Source organism: Toxorhynchites rutilus, chromosome 1 (assembly GCF_029784135.1).
Source record: "Toxorhynchites rutilus septentrionalis strain SRP chromosome 1, ASM2978413v1, whole genome shotgun sequence".
In the NCBI taxonomy this organism is placed as follows: Eukaryota; Metazoa; Arthropoda; class Insecta; order Diptera; family Culicidae; genus Toxorhynchites; species Toxorhynchites rutilus.
In genome coordinates, this window is record NC_073744.1 from 125,872,326 (window position 1) to 125,885,454 (window position 13,129).

The window sequence follows — 13,129 nt, forward strand, 5'->3', positions numbered from 1 at the left end:
ATAACTAATTTTCATTCTATCGAAAATCATAAACTAGAAATTAAGAAATCAGTTAAAAATGAACTGAAAAGGAGGTATTACATACGCAAATTTTCAGAAATTTAGATGAAGTGACGGCACATGTATTTTCATTTACGGACAAAAATCAAAATTCTGGCCTGTTGTGTTCGAAGCTCAAAAGGTATTCGCTAAGGTCGAATGTCTACAATCTCAGAGAGTGTTCAAGAGAATTCCTAGGTATTATGAGGGTGCAAAATAGCTCGACCCACCTTGTGGCCATTACTGAAGAATTTGTATAAATATTGAATGCAGCAACCACCTCATATAAAAATTCTTTGTGCATGTTCCGATCAGCACTAGGTTTATGTTTGATAATAGCCTCTATTTAGAAGAATTTGATTACGAGATTAAAAACAGACCTGGAAAGCAGAACATCGTAGCCGATAGTCTTTCCAGAGTACGAGAGGAAATCAACGTCAATGAAGCGGAAGAAAACTCTTCTTCCACATCTGAAAGCGACACTTCGTCAGACGGAGCCACGGCCCACTCTGCTGATACCGACGATTCTGACTTTATCCCAGGCACAGAATAACCATTAAACGAGTTCTGTAACCAGATTGTTCTAAAAATCGGACCCAACGAAGAAGAAACCTATGAAGAAATATTTCCACGAGTTTTCCGACGAAAAATTACGAAATTGATATTTGGAGTTCCATACCTAATTAAAATGTTTAAAGATTACATTGATCCCAAAAGATCAAACTGCATCCTTTGCCCGGAAAAGTTGATACAGACGATTCAAATCGTCTATAGAAACTACTTCAGTAGAGGCAAACCTTTCAAAATTTATTTTTCTCAAAAAATTCTCGTAGATCTGAAAACGGCCGAGGAACAAAATATTGTTATAGAACAAACCCACGAAAATGGGCATAGAGGGATATGGGAAAATAATAGACAAATAGCAAACAAGTACTATTTCCCAGCAATGAAAAGAAAAATACGACAGTTTGTAAGGCTCTGCCGCATTTGTAATAAAAATAAGTACGAGAGGCATCCATACAAAATCATGCTCGGACCCACTCCGGACCCAAAAAAGCCTTTAGATTTAATACACCTAGATATATTCTTAAAACCACCTAATATATTCCTTTCCTTTTTAGATAAATTCTCGAGATACGCTACGTTGATTCCCATCAAATCTAGGAACATTCAAGACGTACGTAAAGGATTAACTAAATACTTTTGACGTAGGACTACGTCTAACCGGAAGATATAGGGGGTGAAATGGAAATCTAGGCACTGAACAAGTAGGAAAAAATGCAAGATTTGGAACGCTTATAACTCGAGCATTTCTCAATAGATCGCAAAGGTTTTTGCATCAATTGATAGGAAATATATCTACGTATCTATCATAACGAATAACATTTCATTTTTCTTGAGATAAATAATTGAATAATTGTGAAATATCAAGCATTGTCAAAATGCACTATGTGCCCATTTTTGATTGGTCCATTTTGTGCTCCTCAAATCGAACCGACCAAAACGGGCAACCAGAGCAGCAGCGAAATAGAATGAAGCACGATTGGAAAGAAAAAAGAGAAAATGAACGAAACATTGGTCGCAGTCTAACACATGCGTAATTCTCGAGCCAGCCAGTCAGCTTAAAAATCCCCGCTCCGCTGCCGTAACGATCATTCTTTGTGTGGACACCGACTGGACAACATCGTTGCTGGACGGGCTGGACGGCGAGGGATCGAGTGCCTTTCTCAAGGCAAGAGGGCGGAGGTAGCGCTGGAGTAGAATAGAGTAGAGTTTTCAAAGGGCCTTTCTCAAGGCTAGAGACGAATGAACTGCAAAAGTTTAAAGTCTCTATAATACAATACCTTCCTTCCTTCCGTAACGATCATTCTCATTAAAACCGTACACCACATCGGTTCCCATCACAACACATCAACAAACCAACCCAAGCAGCCATATCTGGACATGGCAAAGGAGAAAAAGTGAAGGGAAAGGCAAAATCCCGCTCGAACCGTGTTTAGTTTCGGCCGCCGAAGTGATCGAGTTAGCTGGCAAAGCTGCTCGCGACGATAAGAAAAACTGCATTCGGATCAGAACACATTCGGTGGACATCAAGACAACAGGCAGTTGCAGCTAGTGGCGAGTGGCAAACGCAATCGCAAAACGGCAGCAGGTAGCAGAAGAAAAAAGTTTTTCTTTTTACTTTGGTGGCAAATCCAGAACAAGACGGCATCGAGGGCGTTCGAAATGGTTTTTTTCAAAACCACGAGTACAAAGTTTTCTAAATTGGAACCATTCCATAAAACAAGGCGCTTATCAGGGCCATTAAACCTTTCAAAAAAGAGTTTACGAAATACAGTGCTTTCTAAAATAATATCCAAAATAATAATAAAACACAAATTGATTTTTTCATAATTTGTTTGCCAGGATCTGATGAGTATGTGAATTTGGCAGTTGTTCTGAGCTTATTGATAGTTGGGGACTTTCCTGATTATTCAATTTTCACCAATTCTTAAATTGTTTCCAGATTGAAAGTACAGTAATTTACAATTAGTTCGACATTTAGCTAATTGGACGGACATGTAATGCGACATATTTAGTTGAACATTTTTGTAAACATAGAGTTCGGGGTCCAAATTATTCGTCATTCGGTTCGGTGGACATCAAGACAGCAACAGGCAGTTGCAGCGTGTGGCAAACGCAATCGCAAAACGGCAGCAGGTAGCAGAAGAAAAAAGTTTGTTCTTTACACAATCTGCTTTGGTGGCAAATCCAGAACAAGGCGGCATCGAGGGCATTCGAAATGGTTTTTTTTAAAAACCACGAGTACTAAGTTTTCTAAATTGGAACCATTCCATAAAACAAGGCGCTTTTCAGGGCCATTAAACCTTCCAAAAAAGAGTTTAGGAAATACAGTTCAATGCTTTCTAAAACATTATCCATAATTCCTGATTATTAAATTTTCATCAATTCTTAAATTGTTTCCAAATTGAAAGTACAGTAATTTACAATTAGTTCGACATTTAGCTAATTGGACGGACATGTAATGCGACTTATTTAGTTGGACATTTTTGTAAACATAGAGATCCAAATTATGACCCCACATTGAAAGTCGACACTGAACCACTGTCATCGCAAATGTTCAAATACAGGTTAAAATCGCCTCCAATGCAACACTGAGTGGCGCTTCGGCACGTCGCATTGAATGTAATTTACTGTACAACATGTCACAAAGCTGGATGGGAAGAACTTTTCCAACTGTGAAAGCTGTGGCAAGTGGCAACAAATCGCTAAACAGGAAGGTTTAGCCGAACAAGATGGGAATATCGAGTGATAACAAAACAATAAACTCTTTAGATTGAAGATAATTTTGTGATCCTGAAAAGGACCCTTTTTAGCCTTCATGTGAATCCAACGAGCGAACAAATCGTAATGAATGTATTTTTTTGTCATCGCTCCCTTTTAACGCTCATTCGTTCGTCTCGTTGGACTCGCCCCTCTGGCTGAGTCTGCCGATTTGTCTCTATCCTGTGAGTGTGTACCGCTAGAGTATAAAACACGCGGACCCCAAAAAAATATCTTATTTTCTTTCAAACCGTAAACCCGTGTGGTTGTACGGCATCGGCATCGTGGACGTAACAAAGGAGGACAAGTTAAGGGAAAGGCAAAGTCTCGCTCGAATCGTGCAGGTCTCCAGTTCCCTGTTGGTCGCATTCACTGATTGCTCCGAAAGGGTAACTAGGCCGAACGGATTGGTGCCGGAGCACCAGTATACCTAACAGCGATTATAGAGTTTCGGCCGTCGGAGTGCTCGAGTTGGCTTGCAAAGCATCTCACGACAATCAGAAAACCCGCATCAAGAACAGAGCAGCTTCGGTTCAGCGCTCATCAAGGCAACAATTAGTTTCAGTGAGTGGCAAAGTGTTTCTCCGACACGTCGCATTAAATGTAATTTACTGAACAACATGTCACAAGCTGGATGGGAAGAAATTTTCCAACTGTGAAAGCTGTGGCGAGTGGCAAACGCAATAGCTAAACAGGAAGGTTTAACCGAACAAGATGGGAATATCGAGTGATAACAAAAACACAACACCAAAGGTTCTTTTCAGAACCATCAACATATTCATGAAGAGTAAACAGTAAACTAATCCATTTTTCAGGTAGATAGGTAGGTATTCACGTAGGAGAAGAAAATAAAACAATATATTTAAAATATATTTAACAAAAGCTGTCCCCTTTGTATAGTCCTACGTCACTCCGGTTATGTCCCCGACATTACCCACCCGTCTTTTTCATTTATGGTACCCCAAATTTGATCGTTACTGACAACGAACCCTCAATGAAATCCATCGAAATTAAAACTCTTCTGGAAAACTTAAAAATAGACATCCATTTCACTCCCCCGAACCATAGTTCAAGTGGTACAGTGGAGAGGTTTCACTCAACTTTGGGCGAAATCTATCGTTGTACTAAGCCTAATTATCTCGACATAAACGAAAAAGAAGTTTTTAGAATAGCTTGCACCATATACAACAACACAGTCCACTCTACCACAAAAACAACTCCGGGAAATATTCTACGGAATAGGGGATGGAGAGGAAAGCCTCTTGATATGGAAAAGATTTTAGAAAACAGAAACAAATTCTACAATGAAATTATTGTACAATCAGATAAAACTAAAAATAAAAATTTGGGTTACCATAATAAGAAGAGAGAATATCCACCGGTTCTTAGAGAGGAAGAAACCGTATATAATAGAAGACAAGGAATAAGGAACAAAGGAAATGAAATGTATTTCCCAGTCAAAGTTGTCCAAGATAAAGGTAGAACGTTTCTGGACCACTCTGGCAGAGAAATACACAAAGAAAATATTCGGCGAAAATGAAACCATACAAATTATTTTTCTAAATTATAGATGTTGCGGAGCCAACTTCTAAAACTAATTACGCTGACGTTCATTACGACCTCATCATCGAGAACGATACAAATACATGACCTGACCAGAAACCCGGGACTAGTGACGTTACAGACCGGAAACGTACTAATTAAGACTGGACGTCACAAGATATATCACACAATAGACTTGGAAGACTATAGACCATTACTAAACAACATCGCTATCACTATCGACGGACTTAAAATATTCACAGACTTCAGCGACGTTTATATCACATTACAGTCCAAATTTAAGAAAGCCCAAAACACGTATATGAAATTGTTACCAAATAGAAGAAACAAGAGAGGAGCATTCAATTTTCTAGGCTCAGCCATAAAGGCGATTACAAGCAATTTAGATGAAGAAGATCGAATCCAAATAGATAACGATATAAATGACTTAAAACAAGGCAACCAAGAACTTATAAGGCAAAATAATATTCAAGTAACTATCAACAAACATCTAGGAAAACGTATAAACAAATTAATAGATTCCGTTAATGAACAACAAAGAATAATCAAGCAACAAATTATATCAGCCAGACAATCTCTAATCACCAACAAACTTGTCAATCAAAATTTCACAGCAATCCGACAGGCATTTAAAATTTCTTATCAAGTCGACCTAATACAAGAACACCTAGACTCAATTTTCGAAGATATACAACTTGCAAAAATAAATATCATTTCTAAGAATTTTCTAGAAGCAGAAGAACTAAAGTTTATCTCAGATAAGTTAGAAGAACAAAATATTACCATTCTACATCCAGACCAAGCATACGATTACCTAGACATCAGAGCCCTCTTCAAGGAATCCATCCTCTACTTCATCATCGGCGTCCCGCAGATTTTACCACATCCATTCACCAGTCTTCTCCTAGAACCACTTCCAATCAACGGTCAAATCATCAAACTCCCTTGGCATAAAGCAGCAATCTACGGAAACTCCACCTATTTCATCAAAGGCAGTTGCCAAAGTATCGGCGAAAATTCCATTTGCGAAGAAGATAAATTAGACGATACCTCAGACGACAGATGCTTCTCCAAAATCATACGAGGCTCCCCAGGAAAATGTACCTTTACGAACTATCGGAATACAACCAACATAAAACGATTGACAGACAACCATGTCATCGTCATAATCACAACAGTCACACTATCAAGCGACTGTCTACATAACAACAGAGTTTTAACAGGAACGATGCTGTTGTTTTTCGAGAACTGTACAATCTCACTGAACAACAAAACTTTTAGCTCCATTACATTTCCATCGAGAATTATCCCAACAATAGTGCCTCTGGATGGCGTGAAAATTGAACAAAACGAATTCGAGCAGAACCTGGACTTTCACACATTAAAGAAATTACATTTCCAAAACCGAGAACAACTGGAGATAATTAAAACCCGATATTTCATCCAAACATCAACAAGTTTGGGCCTCTCATCTATATGCTTCATTATAGGCTTGATCGTCATAGTTTACCATTGGTACCAGAAGAAAAGGACACCCAATGAAGAAAAACCAAACATCAGTTCAGCAGACAACCACCAACCCAACACAATTGTATCGGGACGATCCAAACTTGATGAGGGAGTAGTTAACGCAAGCAACATCATTTTCCCCACAGCAACAGAACCGATCACTGTGGAACAGTTTATCGGTAGCATCAATTCGCGAACGCAAGCGAAACAACAATTTAGGACACCAACGTAAAACATCGATTCGGACTCTGTACCTGACGCGACAACGGACTGGATAGAATGTGCAGCGTAAGGGCTTTAGGTAAATGGCTAGGCTTCATGATGTAAAATTGGTAATAATAAAATCAGTCTAACTTGTACTCTCTGCGAAACCGGTCTTTCCTTTTTAAAAACTCTTCGATATCCTCATGTAACTTAATTTATATATATATATATATATATATATATATATATATATATATATATATATATATATAATATATCTACCATTCATGAAATTAGTCAAGAGCCGTTGCAAAATACTAATGTGTTGCATAATGATATTATGATAACTATGATATGATAATAACTAGAATGTAGGATAACACGGGGTGATTTGGACCACCCCTTCTCTCAAAAATTACGGCTCAACTTGGATTTTTTATAATGTCATATCCTTCTATTGTTGAACCATATGTACCTAAAGTAAAAAAAAACTTTGGTAAAACTTCACAAGTAGAGGGAAACAGTAGCATAAACACAGCAAGCACTTTAATCGTCAAAAAATGTGAGTTTTCCGATAGTGGTTTTAAGGTTTTTCCCGCTAATTAAACAAACTTTTCATATATTGTGCAGTAAAGTTCTGTTCGCCTACAGAAGAGGAACAATTTGATGTAGCGAAACTGTAAGTTTGATAACAATAAATTAAATTGATTGCATTTTAATTATTGCGTGTTGTGTGGGGTGAAATGGACACGTTTTTGTAGTGTGAATTGGTCCTACAGGTTTGAGACTTTTCTTTGGTCTAATTGATTCCAGATGCCGCTGAATTACAATAAGAGGATGGACAGACAGCGTTGGAAGAAGAAGGAGCTTGAAAGAGCAACGTAGGCCATCGAGAACGGATTTTCTTTCACCAAGCATCAAAAGCGTTTGAAGTGCTCGACCAACAGTGAAAAGATTCATGAAGAATTCGAGATGGTGGCAATCCACCTTTTCTGGTTTGGAATCTGGCCAATACACCTGGTATCGATCCCAAAACATGGTTACTGATTGTAACATTATCCCAAATTACTTTACATAAACATAAGTATGTTTTTTTCGATGAAACACATACTGGACCAAATCACTCCGTATCAAATTTTAATGTCCAAAAATCATCACTTTTATTTTATGATATATTAGGCTGTCAAAAAAGTCCTGCGGTATTTTTTTTGAATTTTCATTTGTTCTTAAAATTAGTTACAATCATCTGTTTTAAGTCAAATATGCGCCGTTTTGTTCGATGACTTGTTCCCAACGAGATGCCAACTTCATAATATCCCTGTTATAGAAGCTCGCTTCCTTACTCGGTTAGCCAATTTTCACAGGCCTATTTTGTAGCTAACTTCTGACTACCTAGCTCGTTCGCCATGGACAAAAACAGGTGGTAGTCACTCGGTGCAAGGTCCGGACTATACGGCGGATGCAAAAGAACCTCCCATCCGAGCTCCCGGAGCTTCTGGCGCGTCACCAAAGAAGTGTGTGGCCTGGCGTTGTCCTGATGGAAGACAATGCGGCCTCTGTATATCAAAGATGGCCTCTTCTTAATGAGTGCTACCTTCAAGCGGTCCAGTTGTTGGCAGTACAGCTCCGAATTGAGCGTTTGGCCATAGGGAAGCAGCTCATAATAGATTATTCCTTGACAATCCCATCAAACACACAGCAGAACCTTCCTGGTCGTTAATGAGGGCTTGGCCACCGTCTGAGCCGCTTCAGCGGGTTTCGACCACGACCGTTTGCGCTTCACGTTGTCGTAAGTGACCCACTTTTCATCGCCAGTAACCATCCGCTTCAGAAACGGGTCGATTTTGTTGCGATTCAGCAGCGATTCACATGCGTCGATACGGTCAAAGATGTTTTTTTTTGCGTCAACGTGTGTGGCACCCATACATCGAGCTTCTTAGTGAATCCAAGCTTCTTCAAATGGTTAATAACGGTTTGATGACTTATCCCCAGCTCTTGGCCGATGCTACGGCTGCTACTATGCCGGTCTTTCTCGGCTAATTCAGCGATTTTGTCGCAATTTTCGACGACAGGCCTTTCGGAGCGTGGCGCATCTTCGACGACCTCTACACCAGAACGAAAACGTTGAAACCATCGTTGTGTGGTGGAAATGGAAACTGTATCGGTTCCATAAACTGCACAAATTTTATTGGCAGCTTGAGATGCATTTTTGCCTTTGTCATAGTAGTACTGTAAAATATGTCGGATTTTCTCTTTATTTTGCTCCATATTTGCGACACTATAACTCACGAACGACTTAACCAAACAAAACACTGTCAAGGACTATATTATAGCAAAAATACCTTTCCAACAAGCTATAGTATGACTCGATACAATGAATACAACTAGAACTACGCGCTTACAACGACACCTCGCGGACTACCGCAGGACTTTTTTGACAGCCTAATATTTGGTAGATTGAAGCTTCATATAATGATTAAACATTATTTATTGAGAGCAAACAAGTGTAGCTCAGTATATAATGTGACACTTTTTATTTAGACTGTATAGGTTTGGAAATATTAGGCGATTTGCTTTGGTGGTCCAAATTCCTCCCTTTCCCCCTACTTGGTTCGCTCTGGCTGCAGAGAGAACGAAGTTTTGCGTGTCAAGCAGAAAAATTTTGTGTTTTTCATATTTCTAAAGGTTCTGAATCAGAAATTGACGACGATGTGTGCTTACAGCATGAAAAGTAGTACAGGTCAGACTCGATTATCCGGAATTTTTAGACTCGAGTATCTGGAGTATTTTTTTTTATTTCGGAAATTTTGAATAATTTGTATAAAGGGTGTGTCACATCAAATTGCTTCACGGAAAAAACGCTGTAGAAATTTAATTTTTAGTAATTATATCTTCAGCTTTCGCTTATAATCAGATAAGAGTGTATAGATCACGTTGGCCATGCTTCACTGTAAATTTTTCGTAAATTTGGAAAAATGTCGTCGAACGAAAAAGAGCGTCGTGAATTAATCCTGTGCACTCATTTCGAGAATCCGGAGTTGTCACATCGGGACATCGGAGGGAATCGTCCAATCCACGGTCAGCAGAGTACTAAAACGATACTTCGAGAACCTAACCATCGACCGGAAGGTGAAGAACGGCAAAAATGGATGCTCCGTCAGTGAAAAAGATCACAAGCGCGTAGTTAAGCAGTTTAGACGTGATCCGAGAAGTTCGGTCCGGGATGTCGCCAATAAGCTGAATTTGTCAAGTTCATTCGTCCAGCGGACCAAGCAGCGGGAGGGCCTGCGTACATACAAGGCTCAGAAGGCTCCTAACCGCGACGAAAGGCAAAACATGGTGGGGAATATGTAGCCTGGAAGCTGTACACCGAAATGCTGACGAAGCCGCATTGCCTTGTAATGGACGACGAAACCTACGTCAAAGCGGACTTTCGTCAGCTGCCGGGCCTGTTGTTCTTCTCCGCAGAGGACAAATTCAGCGTTCCGGAGATTCGCAAGCAGAAACTATCCAAGTTTGCCAAAAAGTACATGGTGTGGCAAGCGATCTGCTCTTGCGGAAAGCGGAGCGCCCTCTTCGTGATGACCGGCACGGTAAACGGGCAGGTTTACCTGAGGGATTCCTACAGAAGCGCTTACTACCACTATTGAAGCAGCACGAGGGCCCGACCATCTTCTGGCCGGATCTCGCTCCGTGCCACTATTCAAAGGACGTGTTGGAGTGGTACGAAGCCAACGGGGTCACCTTCGGGCCAAAGGAAATGAACCCGCCCAACGCGCCGGTGCTTCGCCCAATAGAGAAATATTGGGCGATTATGAAGCAGGCCCTCCGGAAGAACCCAAAAGTTGTCAAATCGGAGGCGGACTTCAAGAGAAAATGGATTTCTGTTCAAAAAAAACTACAACCTGACGTTGTACAGAACCTTATGGACGGGGTAAAGAGGAAGGTGCGAGCATACGGGCTTGGGCTCGAAGTATGAATAAAAAGAAAATGTCAAAAGTTGTTGAATAGTTTTTATTTTACTGTCTAAAATTTTCAAAAGGATCGGTCTACTGGGCGAATTTCTACAGCGTTTTTTCCGTGATGCAATTTGATGTGACACACCCTTTAATAATACCATATCGAATAGCTAATATGGGTATCAAATGAAAGGGCTTAACTAGTAGAATGCAGTTAATTATGAAGAATGCAAATCCAAAATGGCGGCCACTGCAAAATGGCGGATTTCATATTTTCTCAGAAGCCCATCAGTATGGGTATCAAATGAATGGGCTTTACTAGTAGAACGCAGTTATTTATGAAAAATGCACATCCAACATGGCCGCCACCACAAGATGGCGCCATATATATTTTTTCACAATCCCATCAATACGGGTATCAAATGAAATGATTTGACTAATAGAATACAGTACATCATCAAAATATTCCGAAGAAAGTTAGGTGTGGAATAAAAATTAAAAAAATATTTTTTTGAATGGTTTTAATGTAGAGAAGTATACTAATGATACAGATAATTTACCCAAAACTATAAAATTAAAAAATTAAAAAATAACTTTTTAAGTTAACGGTATAATGTACTAAAAACTAGAAAATAATTAGACAAGTAGCAGTTAGTAGTTATCACATCCGTTCCTTCATTAATTTAGGGCAATGTTGAGACTAAAATAAAATCGTGGGATATTTGATGAAACAACTAACTGTGGATAAAGAAAATCCAACGTTTATTTCTTACCTAATTTTCTTCGGAATATTTTCATGATGTACTGTATTCTATTAGTCAAATCATTTCATTTGATACCGATATTGAGGGATTGCAAAAAATACATAGTCGACCATTAACCCTTTCGTTACGCGCGACGAGCTGTGTGTACGAGCGTCGTCTTTAGACGACATAGAAATCATACTGTTCTTCGATCACACCAGCGCGATGTGCATACTTTTCGGCGCAGTGCGGCGGAGCACACTGCCGTAATGAAAGGGTTATTATGTTTTGTGTTCTCCAAGTCAAGATCATAGAATACGTAATTTTAAAATGACAGTAGAATTAAAGGTGTCTTCCATATTTCAGATCAATCAGTCAACAGGAACGGGTTCAATTTTTTATTAATGTGGGGCTACCCTACAAACATTTAAACATACATACAAACAGTTCAAGTTGAATGAAACCATTTAAAAAGTAATTAGTTGTTTGGGGATGGTGGCCATCGTGGATTTTCAAGATCATGGAATATGCAATTTTGTAATGACACCAGAGATAAAGATGTGTTCCAGATCAATCGGTCAACAGGAAGAGGGATAAATTTCTATTAATGTGATATAGCGCTATAGACAAAGATACAAAGTTACAAAGTCACAAACATACAAACTGGTCAATCTATATGAAATCGTTTATTAAATAAGTAAAAATCATAATTATATTACGTTTACCGAGAAAAAAATCGTTTCTGTTTATGACTCGATTATCCGGAGGATTCGATTATCCGGAGTGAAAAAAAATAAATACTCCAGATAATCAAGTCCGATCTGTATTTGGTAATTTGAAGCATGATATAATGATTAAACAGTATTGATTGAGAGAAAACAAGTGTAGCTCAGTATACAACGTGACATTTTTTATTTAGACCGTATTGGTTTAGAAATATTAGGCAATTTGCATGAGGGGTCCAAGTTCCTCCCATTTATCCTGCAAGTTTAATTTGTTGCTTTGACTAAAACAAATTTATTTTATTTTTTTGTATAAATTTTAAAAAAAGTACCAAAAACAGGATTTTAGAAAATCTTTTGTAATTTTGCAAATGTTGCAGTAAGTTTTAATGGTAGCAGGGAAATTCTTAGCCTAGTATATTTCCAAAACACTTGTGAACGTTTCATATTGATACGTTCAACCGTATCTTTTAGTCGATTTGGAGTAAATTAAAGAAGCACTTATACGCATATTGTACAAGATGTTCATAAATCTATGAGTATTTTTTCGTTTTCATACGTTTGTAGGTTCTAGGATTGCAAGGAGTGATGATATTTACACGTGAAGATCACAAGCGCGTAGTTAAGCAGTTTAGACGTGATCCGAGAAGTTCGGTCCGGGATGTCGCCAATAAGCTGAATTTGTCAAGTTCATTCGTCCAGCGGACCAAGCAGCGGGAGGGCCTGCGTACATACAAGGCTCAGAAGGCTCCTAACCGCGACGAAAGGCAAAACATGGTGGGGAATATGTAGCCTGGAAGCTGTACACCGAAATGCTGACGAAGCCGCATTGCCTTGTAATGGACGACGAAACCTACGTCAAAGCGGACTTTCGTCAGCTGCCGGGCCTGTTGTTCTTCTCCGCAGAGGACAAATTCAGCGTTCCGGAGATTCGCAAGCAGAAACTATCCAAGTTTGCCAAAAAGTACATGGTGTGGCAAGCGATCTGCTCTTGCGGAAAGCGGAGCGCCCTCTTCGTGATGACCGGCACGGTAAACGGGCAGGTTTACCTGAGGGATTCCTACAG